Raw genomic sequence first — 22,649 nt, forward strand, 5'->3', positions numbered from 1 at the left:
CCTAACCTACATATTTAATGAGCACCTATTATGTACTCAGTTTATATAAAATAATATAAATATTAATTTTTCAGTCACCTATTCCTCCAATACATACTATTTAAGCCAGTTTCTTTTTCACCTAAGGAATAATCTTGGACTACTACATGGTGCCCCGTTTGTGGATAATTAAGTTGTTTCTAATTTACATTATTATGAATAAATTTGCAGCGACTATTCTTATGCTTATGTCTTCATGCACTTATAAAAATATTTCTCCAAAATAAATTCTTTGAAATGGAATTGCTGAATCAGAGGATATATATATTTAAAACTATAGTCAACATTGCAAATACCATCGAAAACAATCATATATTTACATTCTCTCACCATCAGGAAATGAGAGTGATTATTTCTAAACACTCTCTTCCACACTGGATATTATCAATCTTTTAAATCTTTCCCAATCTGGGGTGCCTGAGTGGCTCAGTGAGTTAAAGCCTCTGCCTTTGGCTCAGGTCATGATCCCAGGGTCCTGGGATCGAGCCCCACATCGGGCTCTCTGCTCAGAGGGGAGCCTGCTTCCTCCCTCTCTCTCTGCCTGTCTCTCTGCCTACTTGTGATCTCTGTCTGTCAAATAAATAAATAAAATCTTTTAAAAAAATATGAGTACTCATTTTGACTTTACCCTGAGTCAGTGGCAATAGATGGGCTATTACTTTAGTTGTACCCTTTACCTCCTCAAGAACATTTTAAGAGATCTCTAGAGGTAGTTGTTATTTCAGTGCAGAGAATAGTATGTAAGGGGAAACAAATGTATTTGTAAGTCATAGGGAAAATATTTGAGAGAGTATATTATGAATTTGGATATGACTAATCATTGTTGACTATTGATGTTTTTCTATATACTTCTTACTCTGATTCAGAATGTATTTGTGAAATTGAAGTTTTCTTACAGGGGTGCCTGGGTGGCTCAGATGTTAAGCATCTGCCTTCAGGTCAGATCATGATCCCAGGGTGCCAGGGTGGAGTCCGCATTGGGGCTCCCTGCTAAGCGGGAAGCCTGCTTCTCCCTCTCCCACTCCCCCTGCTTGTATTCCTTCTCTTGCTGTCTCTCTGTGGCAAATAAATAAAAAATCTTTTTTAAAAAAGTTTTCTTATAATAATAGGACCAAAATAGATAAAATATTAAAATTTTCTTGAGTTATAATTCACATATCATACAATTCACCCTTGTATAGTGTGCAATTCAGCAATTTTTAGTATATTCAGAGTTAATCACCATACCATTATCTAATTTTAGAACATTTTCATCCCCCAAAGAAACCCCATATCCATTATTCCTTTGTCTCTCTGCAGCTCCTGGCAAACATTAATTCATTTTTCAACTCTTTAAATTTGCCTATCTTGGAAATTTCATATAAATAGAATCATACAGAGGGACACCTGGGTGGCTCAGTCAGTTAAATGACTGCTCAGGTCATGTTCCCAGGGTCCTGGAATTGAGCCCTGCATCAGGTTCCCTGCTCAGCCCGTCAGGATTCCCACTGCTGCTCCCCTTGCTTGTGTGCTCTCTCTCAAATAAATAAATAGAATCTTTTAAAAATAAATAAATAAGTAAATAAAATCATACATGTGGACTTCCGTGTCTGGCTTTTTTTTCTTTAATGTAATGTTTGCAAACTTCATCCATGTGTATTATAGCACATATCAATTCTTCATTCCTTTTTATGACCTGTCTTAGTCAGCTTGGGGTGTAATACAAAATGCCACAGGCTGGATGGCTTAACCAACAGACATATATTTCTTATAGTTCTGGAGGCTGTGAAGTCCAAGAGCAAGGTGTTGACCAGAATTTATTCTTTTTTTTTTTTTTTAAGATTTTATTTGTTTATTTGACAGAGAGAGATCACAAGTAGGCAGAGAGGCAGGCAGAGAGAGAGAGAGAGGAGGAAGCAGGCTCCCTGCTGAGCAGAGAGCCCGATGTGGGGCTCGATTCCGGGACTCTGAGATCATGACCTGAGCTGAAGGCAGAGGCTTAACCCGCTGAGCCACCCAGGCGCCCCCAGATTTGATTCTTGGTGAGAGCCCTCTTCCTAGCTTGCAGTTGGCCACCTTTTCACTATATCTTTCTGTGGTGGAGAGAGGAAGTTCCAGTGCTTCTTCCTTTTCTTTTTTCTTTTTAAGATTTTATTTATTTACCTGAGGCTTAGGAGTGGGGCACAAGCAGAGAGGGGCAGAGGGAGAGGTACAAGCAAACTCCCCACTGAATGTGGAGCCCGATACCGGGCTCGATCCTAGGACCCCATGACCTGAGCTGAAGTCAGACAAGCAACTGAGCTACCCAGGTGCCCCTCTTCCTTTTCTTATAAGGGCACTAATTCCATTATGGGGGCTCCACTGTCATGACCTCATCTAAACCTAATTACCTCTCAAAGGCCCCACCTCCTAATATCACATTGGGGGTAAGGGCTTTAACATAGGAATCTGGGTGTGGGCACACACATTCTGTACTTAACATGACGCTATATTATTCCTTTCTATGGATATACTTAATTTTGTTTATCCTTATTAGTTGAGAGGCATTTGGGTTGTTTTCACTGAAGCTGGCTATTATGAATAATGCTATTCTATGAGCGCTTGTGTACAAGTTTTGTGTGGACACATGTTTTCAATTCTCTTAGGTATAAACCTAGAAATGGAATTGCTAGTTCATATAGGAACTCTCTGTTTAACCACTCGAAGAAGCCACCCAAGTGGCTGCACCATTTTATAGTCATGCCAGCAATATATGAGGGTTCCAATTTCTCCAAATGCTCACCAACATTTGTTACTATCTGTCTTTTTTAGTATAATCACCCATCCTACTGGGTGTGAAAGGGTATCTCATTTTGATTTTGTTTTGATTTGTATTTCCCTAATAAATAATGATGTTGAGCATCTTTTCATGTCCTTGTTGGTCATTTGTACAGATATCCTCAAGTTAAGTCAGTCAGTCTGTTTTTATGAAAGATCTACATTTGTACCCGTTTTCACTAACCAAAAGAAATCTGGAAAGGATTTTTGCTTTTATGTAAAAAGGCAAAAAGCAAAAATAACATGTCATGTTTTGCAGTGAGCCATTCCGGAGGCAGGGCACACCCTCAGTGGCAAGAGCAGCATGACCAAGCTCCTTCCCTGCTGGGAACTACATTCAACATCTCACCATCAAGCTGCCACAGCTCTGAACCATGTCTGTGAGCACCTATGCTTTACCTCTCTTTTGTGCACCGGTTCGCAAGATGTGTCCTAAGGATCAGAAAAGCCGAAATAGGAGAGGGTTTTTGGGGGGATTTGGACTCAAGAAATTCTCCATATAGGTGTGCTGGCTGGCTCAGTTGGAAGAGCGTGGAACTCTTGATCTTGGGGTTGTGAGTTTGAGCCCCACGTTGGGTATAGAGATTACTTAAAAATAAAATCTTTTAAAAATTTAAAATTTTTTTAAATTTAAATTTTTTTAAAAAATAAAAATTTTAAATAAGATCTTTTAAAATTTTTTAAATTTTTAAAATTTAAGTTTTTTAAAAATAAAAGATTTTAAATAAAATCTTAAAAAATTTTTTTAATTTATAATTTTTTTTAAATAAAATATTTTATTTTTAAGTAATCTCTACACCCAACGTGGGGCTCAAACTCACAGCCCCAAGATCAAGAGTCCCACGCTCTTCCAACTGAGTCAGCCAGGCACACCTATATAAAATCTTTATAAATTTTTTCTCTATATAAATTAATGGTAATTGCTTCTTTGTTTTATGACAATTTGGCTTACAAACGATTTCATAGGAATGCTTTCCTTTCAGATAGTTTGGGAAACCTGTATATTTTCTTTGGAGAAATGTTTATTTGAATCCTTTGCCCATTTTTAATTGGGTTATTTGCCTTTTTGTTACTGGCTGTACAGATTTTTAATATATTCTGGATAAGTCCCATATCAATATACAATTCGCAAATATTTTCTCCCATTCTTTGGGTTGTCTTTTTAGTTTCTTGATACTAGTCTTAAAAAAAAACTTTTTTTTAAAAGACTTTATTTATTTGACAGACAGAGATCACAAGTAGGCAGAGAGGCAGGTGGGGGGGTGGGGAGAAGGCTCCCCGCTGAGCAGAGAGCCCAGTGCAATACGGGGCTCGATCCCAGGACCCCAGGATCATGACCTGAGCCGAAGGCAGAGGCTTTAACCCACTGAGCCACCCAGGTGCCCTGAAAAAACTTATTTTAATTTTGATGATAAATTGCTTTTTAAAAAAGCCTTTGGAGATCTAGTTCCAGAATAATGTTTTCCTAACATATAATGAATTTTATAGCAGGTAGGAAAGTAATTCAGGAGTGTAATACAAGAAGAACATGAGAGCTTAACTGATAATTAAAACAAAAAATATCTTAATGGGCAGGAAACTAAATTTCACATAGTTAATACATATGAGGAAAGGTTCTGTGATATATATTTAGACCTCTTTTCAAATGTGCAAGTGCACATAAAGCAGATTGCAAGACATTATTTTATAAGCACAAGCCAAAGAAAACTCTGTGCTTACCCCTAAACTTACTAAGTGGACCTGAAGGGAAAACAGAGGTGATTACTTAGGTTAATGGACTGATGTCTATAAATGACAAGAGGCTATATTAAAGAAGTCATTAACTTTACATACTGAACTGTTACTAATGATATTTTAATAAAAGTTGCTCTTGAAGTACGCCTTTCTGGCTAATTTCTCTCTTTGGAATTTTTGGTAGTTAAAAAAAAAAAAAACCAAACCACTGAATTCAATATGCATCTGCAACTTTTACAACAGTTCATGTGGAGCATACAAAATTAACAGCTTATAAATTCTCCTTAACTCAAAAAAGAAAACGGGCATAAAGACACTATGAACCACTGTTGTAGTCACTCCTGTTAGAATACTTATCCAATATACTTTGGATTATTCGTTTCCTTCTTGTAAATACATTTTACCAGCCTCTAAATAAACATGAAAATACCAAAAGCCAGAGAAGGAATAGAACCGGAATTTGAGTAAGCAGACGAAGCTTAAATAAGAAGGGAGCTCTTTCAGGTAAACTTGGAGGAAGTCTAACTTGTGTCGTCACACAGGGGAGAAAGGCCAAAAGAAGGCAGAAATCTATTCCAAGTCGTCTAGTCAGAAGAGTTCAGAACTTAAGCAGAGTTGAAGCAACAGACAAAAACAAAGTAGAAAGCAGGATCTTAACACCTTTTATGTGCTTTATATTAAGGAAAGAACTTTTATGTGCTTCCTGTTAAGGATTCTCAAACCCGGCCTGGGTGTGCAGTGGAAGTCAATGGGGTACCTGGCAGAAAGGAAGAGAATAGTAGATTTTGACAGAAATGAATCCTGACAAGACATTGAAGGATGGGTGTCTGGGAGAGTTTCTAAAATTCTGGAGCCATGTATATTCTCCAGAGTGTTCTCGAACTACACGGGAAAATACGGGATAAGTTGAAGAAAGCATTCTATCAGCATCTGGGGGAAAATCAATGTTACCAAGTGGTGCTAACATTTAGTAGATCAGTTGGAATGCTTTGACTAAAAATAATTACCAAACCCCACTCATACTATGAATAATACCCATACAATAAGGAAATGTATTATGTCATTTAACAAGGGAATTCATAGGTAGGATCAGAGATAGATGCAGTTGCATGACTAAGTCAGAAAAGACCCAGGGTTCTTCCATCTCTTTACTTCAACATCTGTCAGGTAAGAGCTTCACCTTATAGGTAACAGCTTCATCCTCAGGCAACAGAGAGATGGTTCAGAAATTCCTGGCATCACAACCTAGACATGCCAACATCCAGAGAAAGAAGACCACTCTTAGGAGGAAATATTTCTATGACCCTTGGCACAGTTGGTCAGCTGAAAGTTTGTAACCAGTTCTTGGTAAGCCAATAGAATAAACTATGACTAATTTAGACTAGTCATCTAGGGTGGATTAAATTTCAGGGTCAATTATTTATATCATCTATTTATGCAGATTTTTGCTTTTGTTGGGATTTCCTTAGTTTCTCCTTAAATTGTCTACATGTTATTATAAGTTAAAATTATTGCATGGTATAACTAAAGAGGTATCAGTTAATCATTTGCTCATCTGTTTTGGTAAAGAGCTCTTTTTCTCCCCTCAAGCCATGAAGCCATAACTGAGGGAAATGGATATTTGATTACCTGGCTTGTAAACCAACATATAAAATGATGAAAAATGTCTAGGAGGGAAATAGATACACATGAACTATGGAATACACATATGAAACAGTTTAGTCACATTTAATTCAGGATGATTAAGGTTCAGAATTAATGCTATAAATACATACTATTGAACTCGAGGCAGCAGGGGGTATGAGAGGGGCATTGTGACCTTCTCTTCATTCCAGAAAGACAGAGAGTAAAATTATGCAGTGTCGTTTGAGCTTATCTAGCATCACAATAAAGACTCAGGGACCAGGCAGTGAGGGATTATAAATAGTAGCTCATTGTCTCTGAGATTACAAATGGTGGTCTTTCAGGTGAAGAGTCACAGTGTCCCCGTCCATCAATAGCCCTGGCTGAATCGTGCCACAGATGCAGCAGGGGAAAGCCTAAACCTTTCACTCTTAAAAGTAGTAAAGAGGTTAAAGAAGTTCAAGTCCCACCAAAGATCATGATTTCCAGGCACCTAAACTCATTTGTTTGTTTGTTTGTTTTTAATTTTATTATTTTATTTATTTATTTGACAGATAGATCACAAGTAGGCAGAGAGGCAGGCAGAGAGAGAGGGGGAAAGCAGGCTCCCCGCTGAGCAGAGAGCCCCATGCAGGGCTCGATCCCAGGACCCTGAGATCATGACCTGAGCCACCCAGGTGCCCCTAAATGCATTTGTATCTTCATTCCTGGCACGCCAAAGGTGTTGACCTGTGAACTATTAAACAGTGCCTAATTCCTGAATGAAAGCACCCAAAATAATTTTTTAAGGGAATTATTTTTTACATGTGTTAAAGGGAAAAATCCCTGCATGTGCAAATTCTAAAGTGAAAGAAAAATACAGTGAATTGTAAGAGCCCCATTTTTTCCCCTTGATTAATGGATTTTGTTAGATGTATACTTGCCGCAGTGGTTTTAAAACTTTTCTGATCATAACCCACAGTGAGATCTACATTTTACACAGACACACACTTTGTATTTTTAAAACTGAAACAAAAACTCACGAAACAATAGTTAAACCTTCTATGTGATAGTTTTTATTCCATTTTATTTAAAAGTAAGTGCTGATTGACACCCAGTAAGTTGATTTGATGACCTACTAATGGGTCTGACCTGCACTTTGAAAAGCATTGTCCTAAGCTAAATGGGTAAAGAATGTTCTGAGGCCCTTAATACAAATTATACCTCTGCTCCTCTTTAACAGGTGGTGGAGGGAAGGAGACTATCCCATAGATAATGGTGAGAAGTGGCTGGGCTGCTTAACCCCCAACTGTGATGTCCTGAGTTTTACCTTCCCTTTGGGAGGTCACAATGCTGCCACCAACTAGCTAGCCTCAAGAGGATGTACTCTTCACTTTTAGCCTCTGGTCTAAAGGGGGCAGAGCTCTAAACTCCCTGTGGCCTAGTTAAATCGGATTGAAATATTTAAATAACATTTCACCAATGGCTGAGGATATAACAAGAGGGAAATGAACACAAAGAGTAATAGGAACCTAGATAATCTTCTATTAAGATAAGGCTCATTTATTTTCAGCTTTAGTGTCTAGGTCGTCAGCGTCTAGGGTGCAGAGGTCACCTTTTTCTTTTCCTTCTAGGAGGGCCTTGAAATGAATTCTTAAGAAAACAACAGAGTGGCTCCCAGCCAAGTACCTGCAGTTCCTCCTCCTGACCCTCTAGTTTCTGGTTTCCTGTTTCAGTTCCCACCTCTGCTCTGATACTCAGCCCGGTAAAAGTCCAAATCTTTGGCTGAGGCCTTCACCCCCATGTCAGGAGTGTGACCTTACTCGGTGGGTTTATCCTTCTCAGACTTTAAGGCAATAGCTTTACATTCTTAGAAGAGATGTATATAAACTCTTTTTTGTGAGTCCCCAAAGGACTGGTGGAAAAAAAAAAGTCTGAACATCTAGAAAGTGAATAAATTTACCCTGGTCCTTCTGAAATACAATAAACTCAGATGGAAAAGACATAATTAGAGCAGCAAAAACACCATGCTCCTCAATTTTAGAATCCCTCCCCCCCTTCTTCCTCCTTAAGAGCACAGACTTCAGAGTCAAGTGTGAAGTCCTATTCTCCTTACCCTAAAGTGCAAGTTTCTTATTCTCTCTGAACCCCAGTTCCCTCTCCGTAAGATGGACAAAAGTAGTACTCACTTCCCAGGCTTATAAAAAAGAATTAAATGAGCTAATCCACAAATATGTATAATTCACTTAGCAAATGATCAGTAAATAACGGCTGTTGCTTATCTTAGGCTCGTTGGAGACAGACTAAGAAAGCAAACATTGTCAACTCATTGCTTAACAATAAAATCATTTCAGACTGCCTATTTCCTGGTCTGATGTTTTCCTTGGGGAAGCTCTAGATTTGCCTCTACCTAGAAGGATACTGCTCTGGTCTGCTAACTCCTGCTACTACAGAAATTGGATTGCTGGTGCAGTAGATATAAAAGAAGACCAAAGGGCAAATACAGGCATTCATATATTTCTTTCTATTCCCACCACACCCACCTTAAAGTTTCAAGAGTCTCTGACCATTACAAGAAGTCTGTGCCTCTAGTCCATCTCCCACCAATCAACCTTGGGGTGCCAGATGGATTTCCTAAAGTACAGTTCTGATTATGTCACTTTGCTGCTCAATAAATTTACTTGGCTTCCTACACCTGACCAAAGGAACTCTGAACTGTATATTTTGGCATTTGGTGTGCCATATGAAGTAAAAGCCTCTAACTTGCTTTTTTTTTTTTTTTTAAACATCTAGAAACCCATTTTGATTGTTGAAGTCAGTTTGCTTCTTTGTATTTGACATTTGTCTTAAACTGGATGGTAGGTATATGAGTTTTGTCTTTTTATAATTATTATTGTGGCAAGTATTTACTCTACCCACCCTTGCTCTCCCTGCCCTGGGGAACCACCAATCTGTTTTCTGTCTTTAAAGATTTGGAAGTGCTGGTTATTTCAATAAATGGAATCATGTAATATATGGCTTTTTGTGTCTGAATTCCTTCACTTAGAATAATGTTTGTAATGTTCATGTATGCTGTAGCATGCACCATTCTTTTTTATGGCTGAATAATATTCTACTGTATGGATCTACCACCTTCTGTTTATCTACTTATTTGTTGAAACACTATTTGGGTTCTTTCCACCTTTTGGCTATTGTGAATAGTGGCACGATGAATACTTGGGATCAATCTTTTGTTTGAACACCTGTTTTAAATTCTTTAAATGACATACCCAGGAACGGAATTGCCAGGTCACACGGAAATTCTGTATCTAACATTTTGGGAAATTGCCAGTCTGTCTTGCAAAGTTTGTTTCCTGTGATTAAGAGTCTCTTATGGTTTGTCTTCTTCTGTAATTTCGTCTTATTTTTTCCCTGCCTTCCCCTATGATCCCGTTTTGTTTCTTAAATTCCACATATGAGAGAGATCAAATGATAATTGTATTTCTCTGATTGACTTATTTCACTGAGCGTAATACCCTTTAGTTCTATCCACATTGTTGCAAATGGCAAATTTCTCTTTCTTTCTTTCATGGCTAAGCAGTATTACATTGTATATATATACCACATCTTTTTTTTTTTTTAAGATTTTATTTATTTATTTGACAGACAGAGATCACAAGTAGGCAGAGAAGCAGGCAGAGAGAGAAGGGGAAGCAGGCTCCCCGCCGAGCAGAGAGCCCGATGCGGGGCTCGATCCTAGGACCCTGGGATCATGACCCGAGCCGAAGGCAGAGGCCTTAACCCACTGAGCCACCCAGGCGTCCCGATATACCACATCTTCTTTATCCATTCATCTGTCGATGGACTTCTGGGTTCTTTCCATAGTTTGACCTCTGTGGACATTGCTGCTGTAAACGCTGGGATGTAGGTGTCCATTCACATCACTACATTTGTATCTTTGGGGTAAATACCCAGTAGTGTAATTGCTGGGTCATAGGGTAGCTCTGTTTTCAACTTTTTTTTTTTTTTTTAAAGATTTTATTTATTTGTCAGAGAGAGTGAGCACAGGCAGACAGAGAGGCAGGCAGAGGCAGAGGGAGAAGCAGGCTCCCTGCTGAGCAAGGAGCCCGATGTGGGACTCGATCCCAGGACTCTAGGATCATGACCTGAGCTGAAGGCAGCTGCTTAACCAACTGAGCCATTCAGGCGTCCCTGTTTTCAACTTTTTGAGGAACCTCCACACTGTTTTCCAGAGTGGCTGCACCAGCTTGCATTCCCACCAACAGTGTAAGAGGGTTCACTTGTCTCCACATTCTCACCAAATTCTATCCTTTCCTGACTTGTTAAATTTAGCTATTCTGACTGGTGTGAGGTGGTATCTCATTGTGGTTTTGATTTGTATTTCCCTGATGCCAAGTGATGTTGAGCATTTTTTCATGTGTCTGTTGGCCATTTGGATACATTCATTGGAGAAATATCTATTCATGTCTTCTGCCCATTTTTTAAAAAGATTTTATTTATTTATTTGATAGACAGAGATCACATGTAGGCAGAGAGGCAGGCAGAGAGAGAGGAAGGGAAGCAGTCTCCCTGCTGAGCAGAGAGCCTGATGCGGGGCTCGATCCCAGCACCCTGGGATCATGACCTGAGTCGAAGGTAGAGGCTTTAACCACTGAGCCACCCAGGTGCCCCTCTTCTGCCAATTTTTAATTGGATTATTTGTTCATTGGGTGTTGAGTTTGATAAGTTCTTTATAGTTTTTGGATACTAGCTGTCGGGGGTTTTTTTGGTTGTCGTTGTTTATTTATTTATTTGAGAAGGGGCGGCATCAAGGGAGAGGAGAGAATCCTCAAGCAGACTCCCCACTGAGCACAGAGCCCAATGTGACGCTCAATCCTAGGACCCTGAGATCATGATCTGAGCAGAAATCAACAGTAGGACGCTTAACTGACTGAGCCACCCAGGAGCTCCAAGGTTTGTCAGTTTTTGATCTTGTCAAAGGACCAGCTTTTGTTTTGTTTTTATTTTTATTGTTTTTCTACTCTCTATTTCATTCATCTCATCTCTAATGTGTATTACTTCCTTTCATCTGCTTGCTAACTATTTAGTCTGCTCTTCCTTTGCCACTGTCTTAAAGTGGAAGGTTAAGTTACTGATTAAGATCTTTCTTCTTTAATATACACATATTCAGATATAAGTTATCTTCTAAACACTGCTTTAGCTGCATCCCATAAGTTTCATTTGTGCTTTCATTTTCATTCATCTCGAAGTATTTTCTTTCTTCCTTTCTTTCTCTTTCTTCCTTCATTCCTTCCTTTCTCTCAAGGAGGCTCCACACCCAGTTTCCTGGGGTTGAACTCAAGCCTGAGGGCTTGAACTCACAACCCTGAAATCAAGAGTTGGATGTTCTGGCAACTGACCCAGCCAGGCGCCCCTCACAGTATTTTCTAATTTCCATTTTGCTTTCTTCTTTAACCTTTTGGGTATTTATGAATGTGTTGTTTAATTTCAACATACTTGTGAATTTCCCTGAATTCTTTCTGTTACTGATTTCAATTTCCAATTTCATTCCATTCTTGTTGGAAAACATACTTTGCGTTATTTCTATCCTCTTCAATGTATTTGTTTGTTTTTATGGCTTAGCATATGGTCTATCCTGAAGGGCTCTATGGATGTCCATTAGAGCTAGTTGGTTTATAGCATTGTTTAAGTCTTCTATTTTGTGGCTGGCTTTTATCCAATTCTTCTATCCATTTTTGAAAATAGAGTATTGAAGTCTCCAACTATATTGTACAACGAACTCTCCCTTCATTTCTATAAGTGTTTGCTTAATGCATTTTGGCAATCTGTTGTTAGATGTATGTATGGTTATAATTGTTATAGCTTCCTGACATTCATTATACAATGTCCTTCTTAATCTCAAAGAACATTTTTTATTAATTGACTTTTAAATCTCTTTTGTCTGACAGTAGTAAAATCAACTCCAACTTTCTTTTGTTGTTTGCATGATATACGCTTTTTCATTCTTTTACTTTCTATTTGTGTCTTGGAATCTAAAGTGTATCTCCTGTTGACGTATATAGTTGGATTTTTTTTTTAAGATTTTATTTATTTATTTGACAGAGAGATCACAAGTAGGCAGAGAGACAGGCAGAGAGAGAGGGAGAAGCAGGCCTCCTGCTGAGCAGAGAGCCCGATGTGGGGCTCGATCCCAGGACCCTGGGATCATGACCTGAGCCGAAGGCAGAGGCTTTAACCCATTGAGCCACCCAGGCGCCCCTGTTCTATGTATTTTTTACTTTTACTGAGAGCATGGCAAAATCCTGTGTGGTAAATAGGGTAGGCATTACTAGCTCCATTTTACAGAGACTTAAAACTCAGAGGGATTAAGTGCCTTGTCTGTGATTACATGTTGGTGGGGAAATTGGGACTGAAGTCATGTCAATTAATTGCAAATATCACAATATCACAATTTTTGAGAAGGCCTCAAAATAAAGAACCTACGAAGAGGATAAAGGTCACTATGTAGCTAGAAAATCACTATGTAACTAGAAAACTATTGCTTAAATAAATATCTGATTAACACGTAAAAATTTTGTTGCAGTGAATACCATTGCAAAAGCCCTATTTAAGAGGATCTCCAGGCTATTGAAGAGGAGACCCTACGCTATTTGTAATACTGATTTTGGGAGTAGAAGGTAGGAAGTGTGTATGTAGATATTCATTCTGACCAAAAATTTAAACAACATGCATAATGTTTTTGAAGTCTTTATAATTTGACTTGACTGTACATGGATTTTAGGGTAATATGCACATTGCTGTCTTACTATAACATTTGAAGGTGTCACTGAGTGGAATACATACATAGATTAGGTACTGTACAAATATATAAGCCTATATTATTCAACCACCATAGCATACTACAATTTTTGAGGACAGATCCTATGTTTCTCCCCCTGATTTCACTGTTCCTGCCATTAATGAGTGAATAAACACATAAATGAATAAATGAATGCATTTTCTTTAAAATCATCCTTTGTTTACTCCCCATTTTGTCAAAAACACCCTTCTCTGTTTCTGACCTTTGACATTTGCAGTCACTATTCTCTCTTGTTAGTCAAAATATTTCCACCCAGGCCCAGATTCAGTTCTCTCTGAACCAAGATCCTTTCTTCCCCAGACCACTGATTTATCCCCTACCTGACAGATCGAAGTGATTCTTGTAGTTATTTTGATCATATCTTGGGTCCTTTGAGCTGCTCACATGAATTTGCTTATCAACATTTCCATTATTCTACTCATTTCTTATGAACCAAGCTTCTAATCAAAATCAGCACATTCAAGATGGTTTCTGGTGCTTCCCTTTTCCTTTTCCCTTTCCCGTCTGTTATTTTTGCAGCACCTTTCGTGCATTTATTACAGTGTTCCACATCTTCTTCTTATTTATTTTAAAGGTTTATTTATTTTTTTTTATTAATCTCTACTTCCACAACACAGGGCTCAAACTCACAACCCTGAGATCAAGAGTCACATGCTCTTCCAAATGAGCCAGCCAGGCACCCCCACAGCAACAATAACAGTTGTGTGGGTATCAAAAAAAAGTGAGTATTCTCTGAATGTCTGGTTCTTAGTGATAGCAGTGGTTGTAAGGAATCTAGTTTGATTGTACCACGGGGTTTTTGTAATGACATTAATATCGCTGTGTACAGATTTATTTATTTATTTTTAAATATTTTATTTATCTGACACAGAACGAGAGAGCGAGCCAGAGAGAGAGCACAAGCAGGGGGAGCAGCAGAGAGAGAGGGAGAAGCAGGCTCCCCACTGAGCAGGGGACTCTCTGGGGCTGGGATCATGACCTGAGCCAAAGGCTGACACTTAACCAACTGAGCCACCCAGGCGTCCCATGTGTACAGATTTAATCTCAGTTTTCCTTCTCAGTTCTCTTGCTCTGCTTCCTGGAACAAGTTCCTCCTATCTGCTACCAACAACAAACCACACAAACCATGTGAGCAGGGGAGTCCTTTCTCTAACAAGAACACACTTGAAATTTAACAAGGTTAATGATAGAGAGGTGTTGACAAGAGTGGGACTGGGCAGATGATATTTGTTTTGGAAAGAGAGAAAAGGAGAGTTAAGAGTTACTGAGCACTTCCTACATGCTTAAGCCCTGTGCTAGGCTTCTAATGTATATTGTGTCACTTAAACCTTGCAATAACCACAGGGAGGTAGGTATTATTTTCACTAAGCTGTGACAAAACAAAGACAATATAGCCACATGGCAGGTGACAGAGCAGTGATTTGAAACCAGGTCGGAGTACAAAATCCATGTTCTTTCCATTATATCTTGCTGCCTTTAAACATTTTAAAGTCCTTTCAGGGGCACCTGGGTGGCTCGGCGGGTTAAAGCCTCTGCCTTCGTCTCAGGTCATGATCTCAGGGTCCTGGGATGGAGCCCCACATCAGGCTCTCTGCTCCACGGGGAGCCTGCTTCCTCCTCTATCTCTGCCTACCTCTCTGCCTACTTGTGATCTCTGTCAAATAAATAAATAAAATCTTAAAAAAAAAATAAAGTCCTTTCAAAAACAATGTTCTCATTTTCAAATACATCATTCCCTCTATATGACTCTGCAGATTATTTTGGGACTTTAAGAAATTTACCAGGCCTCTACTATGTTTGGCATGTCCAATAAAAATTCTATAGCATTCAGAAAATCCAGCTGATCCTTTGTTGTAGTGTAACGAAAAGTGCCAGTTGGCAACAAGATAAGGAGCTTAAGCTAGAATGCAAATCTGCGTACTACTTCCTTAATAGACAAAGTTTTACTACGGAAAAAAAATGTAAAAAAACAACCAACAGCCAGCTGAATGGTGTGTTTAGTGATACAAAATTGACTTCACTCTGTCAAAATATCCTTATCTTGGGGATCCTGAGTGCCTCAGTCATTGAGCGTCTGCCTTGGCTGGGGTCATAGTCTCAGGGTCCTGGGATTGAGCCCTGCAGCATCTGGGTCCCTGCTCCCTGCTCAGCAAGAAGCCTGCTTCTCCCTCTCCCACTCCCCCTGCTTGTCTCCTCTCTCGCTGTGTCTCCCTGTCAAATAAATAAATAAAATCTTCAACCTCCCCCCCCACCCAAACAACTCCTTATCTCATTGCCAACTGGTAATAGTTTGTTGACTGGTAATCGTTCTGATGACTGTATTTGGGGAAGCACTAGTGTGGGGTGTTTTTTAATAATCCCATCTAGAATACAATGAAACCTCATTATTATACAATACTTTCTCTTTGTAAATAGAAAAGCAAGGAGAAAGCTATTTTCTCAAAGAAAAAAGGCAATCTGCTCTAACGTAAAAATTTTAAACAGGATTCATCCATTAATTGAGGCATTCATTCAAGACTAGTTTACAAAGAAAGATACTTAGGACAGAGCCTGCCTTCTGCTCAGAGGGAGTAGGGCAGGTAAGCACCAATGTAAAAAAAAATATTATTATACAATGTGATTATCCTTGCATCCTCTTTTTATTCTCACACAACAATTCATCAGCAAATTGTTTTTTTTTTTAAGATTTTATTTATTTATTGATAGACAAAGATCACAAGTAGGCAGAGAGGCAGGCAGAGAAAGAGAGGAGGAAGCAGGTTCCCTGCGAAGCTGAGAGCCCAATGTGGGGCTCAATCCCAGGACGCTGGGATCATGACCTGAGCCGAAGGCAGAGGCTTTAACCCACTAAGCCACCCAGGTGCCCCAGCAAATTCTGTTCTTATCTTCAAAATATAACCAGAATTTTCAGGGCATCCCTCTACCCTGGTCAACCGCATTTCACCACTCCAGAGGATGTCATTTGCATGCTAATCTCCATGAATGGTGTCCTGTTCCCACCATTCTCCAACCTCTTGCACCTCCTCCTCTAGCTCCCTAAACCAAGCTACCTCTTGCACCTCCTCCTCTAGCTCCCTAAACCATCACCTCTTTTAACTTCTTAATTCTATTCTTGCTCTATTACATTGTATTTTCCACACAAGAGTTGGGGTGTCACTCCACTGCTCAAAAATCTCCAACGGCTTTTTAGTCTATGCAGAAAAATACCTGGAGTCCTTGCTGTAGCCTGCAAACTCCACATTATCTTGAGCAGGTAACAAACTTATTTTCTAAAAATGACAGGGGAAAGGACTGAATTGGGGATGGGAGAATCAGGGTGAGGGACTGGAATGGTCAGACATTTTGAGAAGCAGGAGAAGGTAGCTGACAGGTAAAGGACTGACAGGGACTGCAAGAATCCAGGTGAGATGTGATATGATTAATTTCTAACAGTTCTAGCCTCAGCTATGCAGTTTTCCCTAATCATGCCATGAAGGTAAGGGTAAATGTAAGGTTAGAGAAAATGCTGTTAGTTTTTGCTGCAGAACAAATTCTCTCAACATTCCATGACTTAAAACAACAAATATGTATTATTCATCACAATTCTAAATGTCAGCAAGGTAGTTCTTTTGTTCCAGGCCGGCTTAGTTGGACAAAATGGTCTAGAATGGACTTCTTCAAATGTCTAATAACTGGAAAAATAATTGTTTTGGAGAGACCTCAACTGGGGCTACTTATTTCTACTTTAAAAGAGCTCTCATTCTCCAGCCGGCTAATAGCCTTCTTAGTGAACTAAGAAGTGTTCTAAAGAGCAAACAGAAAGGTCCATATGTGCCAGCATTTTTTTGTTTGTTTGTTTTTTAGAGGGAGAGAGAGAGCACAAATGAGCAGGGTGGTGGGGCAGAGGGAGAGGGAGAGATAGAATCTAGAATCCTAAGCAGTCTCCACGTGCAGAGGGAACTCAATCTCATGATCCTGATGACCTGAGCCAAAAACAAGAGTCAGGCACTTAACTGACTGAGCTGCCGTCCAGGTGCCCCAATGCCAGCATTTTTTAAGCCATTGGCTCGAGTCACAGTTGCTAATGTCCCTTGATCAAAGCAAGTCACATGTTCAAGCAGTTAGTGTAGGAAGGACTGAACAAGGTCAGTACAGGGAGGAGTGAAAAAACTGGGACCTACACAATCACAAAAGTATACTGCGCAATGAACTTGATTTAGGGTTTTCTGGGCAGGGTCAGACAAGGATAAGGCTATATGGAAGTATAGAGTTTGGGTGAGAAAGTTTGTTGCTCAAATGAGCAACCATGGGCTGCAGCTGAGAGGAAAAAGAAATGAGATCAGGACGTGTTTAGAGACTGAGAGAAAATGATGTTAAATGATCCTGGAACCCATTGATGGGTGTCATTCCCACACCAAGCAATTCTCAGACACCAGCTGGATGTGCTACAATTGAACTCAATTTTTTTTTAAGATTTTTATTTATTTATTTATTTGACAGAGAGAGAGATCACAAGTAGGCAGAGAGGCAGGGGGAAGCAGGCTCCCCACTGAGCAGAGAGCCTGATGCGGGGCTTGATCCCAGGACCCTGGGATCATGACCTGAGCCGTAGGCAGAGGCTTAACCCACTGAGCCACCCAGGTGCCCCTGAACTCAATTATTATACTACCTATCCAAGAACAGCATCAGATCCCACAGGTGACGTGCTCCATCCTTTGAGACTGCCACCCCACCTCAGACAACAATCTCAAGTCCAGACTATCACCTGTTTCTGACTGGCTATGGATCTGCAGTCCCAATGATCCCCTCCTCGGGTTAATTTGATAGAGTGGGTCACAAAAGTCTGAGAAACATTTTCCTTACTTTACTAAGTAAGTTAACTTTTGGTTTACTTACTAGTTTACTAAGTTAGTAAGTTAACATTTAGATTACTGATTTATTATAAAAGGATAGAACTCAGGAACAACTAGATGGAGGAGATGCATAGGGCAGGCTATGGCAAAAGGGTGCAAAACTTCCATGCGCTCTCCAAACACACCAGCTTCCCCACATCTCCGTGTGTTCACCAACTTGGAAGCTCTCTGAACCCTCCCATCTTGGGTTTTTATTTTTATTTTATTTTTTGAGATTAATTTATTTATTTTAGAGAGAAAGTGTGCATGAGTGAGCAGGAAGAGAGGCAGAGGGAGAGAGAAGCAGATTCTCCATTGAACATGGAGATAGATCCCAGGACCCTGAGATCAGGACCCCAGTCAGCTGAAATCAAGAGTTAGAGGCTTAACCGACTGAGCCACCCAGGCACTCCCTTGCCATTTTGGATTTTTAAAGAGGCTTCATTGCATGGGCATGACCAACCACTGACATTGATGATTGAACTCAACCTCCAGCCCAACTCCCTATGGGGAGGTCAGGGAGGCAGGACAGAAAATTCCAACCCTATAATCACAGGGTTGGTTCTTCTGGCAACCAGCCCCCATCCTTAGGTGCATCCAAAACTATTAACTTAACAAGAGACACCTTTATGATCTCATCCCTTAGGAAATTCCAAGGGTTTTTGGAGCTCTGTACCAGCAATGCAGAGGAAGATGGAAATATGTATTTTTTTATTATAAATCACAGTGTCAGAGATGTATTAAAGAGAATGAAGGTCTCATGAGAAAGAGGATAGTTGGGGCACCTGGGTGGGTCAGGTGTTAAGCGGGGTCCTGGGATCAAGCCCCTCACTGGGCTCCCTGCTCAGCAGGGAGCCTGCTTCTCCCTCTCCCACTCCCCTGCTTGTGTTCCCTCTCTTGCCGTCTCCCTCTGTCAAATAAATAAATAAAAACTTAAAAAAAAAAAAAAAGAGAGAGAGAAAGAGGATAGATGTGTTGGTAGCAGTGGGGAGGGATCTGGGAGGACTAAAGTTAGAATAATATTTAATTATAAAGCTATAGGACTGGCAAATTAAATATTTTAAAAAGCCCAAACACTGGGATATTTCATAAATAATATTCGCTTTAGAAATTATGTTTTTAATTTTTTAACAACAGCTTTTTCAGCTATAAAATTCCCCTTTTAAGGTACACAATTAAATGTTTTTAGTATATTCAGAGTTGTGCAACCACCACCAATATGTTATTTTTATTTTAATTTTCAATTATTCATTTTATACTTAACGTCACAGGAAACTGGACAAGAACAGAAAAAAAAGGAATACCACTCTAGTACAACTATGTTGACTTCCTCTGAGTCCGATATAGATGGGCTCACAAAATAACCTGAGAGATTTTAAATTGTTATGTTTCTTGTGTTTTTTTCTTTAAATTTTTAAAAAGGTGTTATTTATTTATTTGACAGAGAGAGAGTTCACAAGTAGGCAGGGAGGCAGGCAGAGAGAGAGGGGGAAGCAGGCTCCCCGCCGAGCAGAGAGCCCGATATGGGGCTGGATCCCAGGACCCTGAGATCATGACCTGAGCGGAAGGCAGAGGCTTAACCCACTGAGCCACCTAGGCGACCTTCTTGTATTTTTTTAAAAGACTTTATTTATTCATCTGTCAGAGAGAAAAAGAGAGAGAGAGCACACAAGAAGGGGGAGCAGCAGGCAGAGGGAGAAGCAGGCTCCCTGCTGAGCAAGGAGTCTGACAAAGGACTCTATCCCAGGACTCCAGGATCACTACCCCAGCCTTAAAGCAGATGCTTAACCAACTGAGCCACCCAGTTATCCCAAGTTTCTTGTGTTTGATATGTCTTTTTTTTTTTTTACTGCCTTCTGCCTTTTATATAGTTATAATGAAGATGGAAATATATTTTATACCTTTCATTGACTATCATAAGCATTTTCCATTTGTCTAAACAATGTTCATACTCATGACTTATAATGGCTGTGTAATGGTATACCAAATGAGTATATCATAATTTACTTTACCATTTCTTTATTTTATTATTTTTTTAAAATGTAAGAATCATCATCCTGTTTACTATTTATTTATTTTTAAGATTTATTTATCTTTGAGAGAGAGAGTGTCGGTGGGGGGTGGGGGCAGAAGGAGAGGGAGAAAGATTTAAGCAGATTCTGGTTTGAGCTTGGAGCCCAACGTGGGGCTCAAGGCAGGGCTCATCTTCTGATCCCAAGGGCATGACCTGAGCTTAAATCAAGAGTCTGAGGCTTAACTGTCTGCACCACCCAGGCATCCCTTCCATTTCCTTATTTTAAAGCATTTAGGTTATTTCTCATCTTCTAACTTTATGATTAAGACTGAATAATACTTTATACACACAGGTTTTCCCCAATTTTATTTCCTTATGATATATTTGCAGGACACTGATAATTTTTGAATCACATGGACAAATTACTTTTCAAGTGGCTTATCTTTGTAAAATACCAACAGGTATGAATGAGAGAGCACTTGTATCACTGCAATCTGGTTAGCATTTAGTAAGACCATTTACGCATTTAAGATAACCTCATCTGTAAAAAGACAAACTTGCAATTATTTTGTGAGGATGATAACAAAGTAAGATTTCCTCAATTTTTCTCCATTTAAGGAAGACATTTCTAAACATCAGTTAAATGAATGCTCTACTGTTCCCCAAACTTCCAAACAAAAATTCTACTTAAAATGCTATTCCTGGGACGCTTGGGTGGCTCAGTCGGTTAAGCCGCTGCCTTCAACTCAGGTCATGATCCCAGGGTCCTGAGATTGAGTCCCACATCGGGCTCCTTGCTTGGCAGGGAGCCTGCTTCTCTCTCTGCCTCTACCTGCCACTCTGCCTGTTTGTGAGCTCCCTCTCTGACAAATAAATACATAAACAAATTTTTTTAAAAATGCTATTCTTGGGGCACTGGGCTGCCTCAGTCCGTTGACCATGAAACTCCTGAGCTTGGGTTTGTAAGTTCAAGCCCCATACTGGGTGTAGATACCTTAAAAATAAAATCATTAAAAAATGTATTCTTTTTAGTAAGGAATTACTTGTCCAAAACAGGATTGGGGGCGGGGGAGGAATAAACAAACAAATACCAAACTACTTTTGCCCTAAGTGTATTTCTTGGTTCCAGATAATAGGTACACCCACTTGCATAGCCACTCTGGGTGAGAGGGACATAAACCCAATCCCAGGATCCATGGGAGGTATGAACTCTAATAGGAGATCCTCCCTTCAGCAAACTGTGACCCCAAAGGGTTACACCATTAAGAGCTGAATTTAGAGTAGGACACCTACAAAGAATTATATCTGCATTTGAACCTCCTGGGTTGCCCAGGAAGCCTAAAGCCAAAAAAGCTGGTTTACGTGCCTGCAGGACTCCAGCTACTTTACCTTCCTGGGGCTGGGGGTGGGGTAGGGTGGGGGTGGGAGGAGTTGTGGGGTAGGGGCGGAGCCTCGAGAGCGATCGTCCCTAGGGGGTGGGCGCTGGGGGTGGCCGCAACCCCCACCCGGCTGAGTTTCTGACCCTACAAGCTTTGGGCCGCAGTGGGGGAGGGTCCTGGTCCCCGACTCTGCCAGGCCCCTCCCAGCATTTTAGGTGCCCCCGTGGCTGGGACATATCCCAGTTCCTCTTGGTCCTCCTCGCTCAGGCTGTGTAGCCAGCCCAGTTCGTCCAGTCCACACTGCCCGCCGGCTGGCCGGCCCCCCACCATAGCCATGGACACCAGCAAGAAGAAGATGCAGATGCTGTAGCCGGACAAGAAGATTGCCATCGACCGTGCGGAGCAGGCCAACGCCCATAAGAAGCAGGCTGAGGACCTTTGCAAGCAGCTGGAGGAGGAGCAGCAGGCCTTCCAGAAGAAGCTGAAGGGGACAGAGGATGAGGTGGAAAAGTATTCTGAGTCAGTGAAGGACGCCCAGGAGAAACTGGAGCAGGCCAAGAAGAAGGCTACCAACGTGGAGGCAGATGTGGCCTCCCTGAACCGCTGCATTCAGCTGGTAGAGGAGGAGCTGGTCCAGGTGCAGGAGCACCTGGCCACAGCCCTGTAGAAGCTGGAGGAGGCTGAGAAGTTAGCAGACAAGAGAGAGAGAGGAATGAAGGTCATTGAAAACTGAGCCATGAAGGATGAGGAGAAGATGGAGTTTGAGATGAGGGATGAGGAATGAGCAGGAGATGCAGCTGAAGGAGGCCAAGCACATCACTAAGGATTCTGACCGCAAATATAAGGAGGTGGCCAGGAAGCTGGTGATCCTGGAAGGAGAGCTGGAGTGCCTGGAAAAGAGAGTAGAGGTGGCTGAGAGCTGCACCAGGCAGCTGGAGGAGGAACTCTGAACCAGGGACCAGGCCCTCAAGTCCCCGATGGCCTCAAAAGAGGAGTATTCAACCAAAGAAGATAATTATGAAGAGATCAAACTGCTGGAGGAGAAGCTAAAAGAGGCTGAGACCTGAGCTGAGTCTGCCGAGAGTCTGTGGCAAAGTCGAAGACCATCGATGACCTGGAAGAGACCTTGGCCAGTGCCAAGGAGGAGAACGTGGAGATTCACCAGACTCTCGACCAGACCCTGCTGGAACTCAACAACCTGTGAGGGTTGCTCTGCTCCCAGCCGGGTGGCCCTCCCGCCCCAACGCAATAAAATGGATGTTACTCGGAAAAAAAAAAGTCATATCTGAGGAGGGTATCTTCATCATAGGCCTCAAATTATTCCCACAAATATTAGTTTTCACTTTTTGAAACTG

At 40.7% G+C, this 22,649-nt stretch overlaps 1 pseudogene across 1 annotated transcript; it reads left to right on the forward strand.

The window, feature by feature from the left end:
- Window positions 1–21,628: 21,628 nt before the first annotated feature.
- Window positions 21,629–22,498, forward strand: LOC308338637 (annotated as a pseudogene). The gene has a single exon. The product of its transcript is annotated as an uncharacterized misc_RNA (transcript).
- Window positions 22,499–22,649: the final 151 nt, after the last annotated feature.

This window comes from Martes martes, assembly GCF_963455335.1.
Source record: "Martes martes genome assembly, chromosome: 2".
Classification (NCBI taxonomy): Eukaryota; Metazoa; Chordata; class Mammalia; order Carnivora; family Mustelidae; genus Martes; species Martes martes.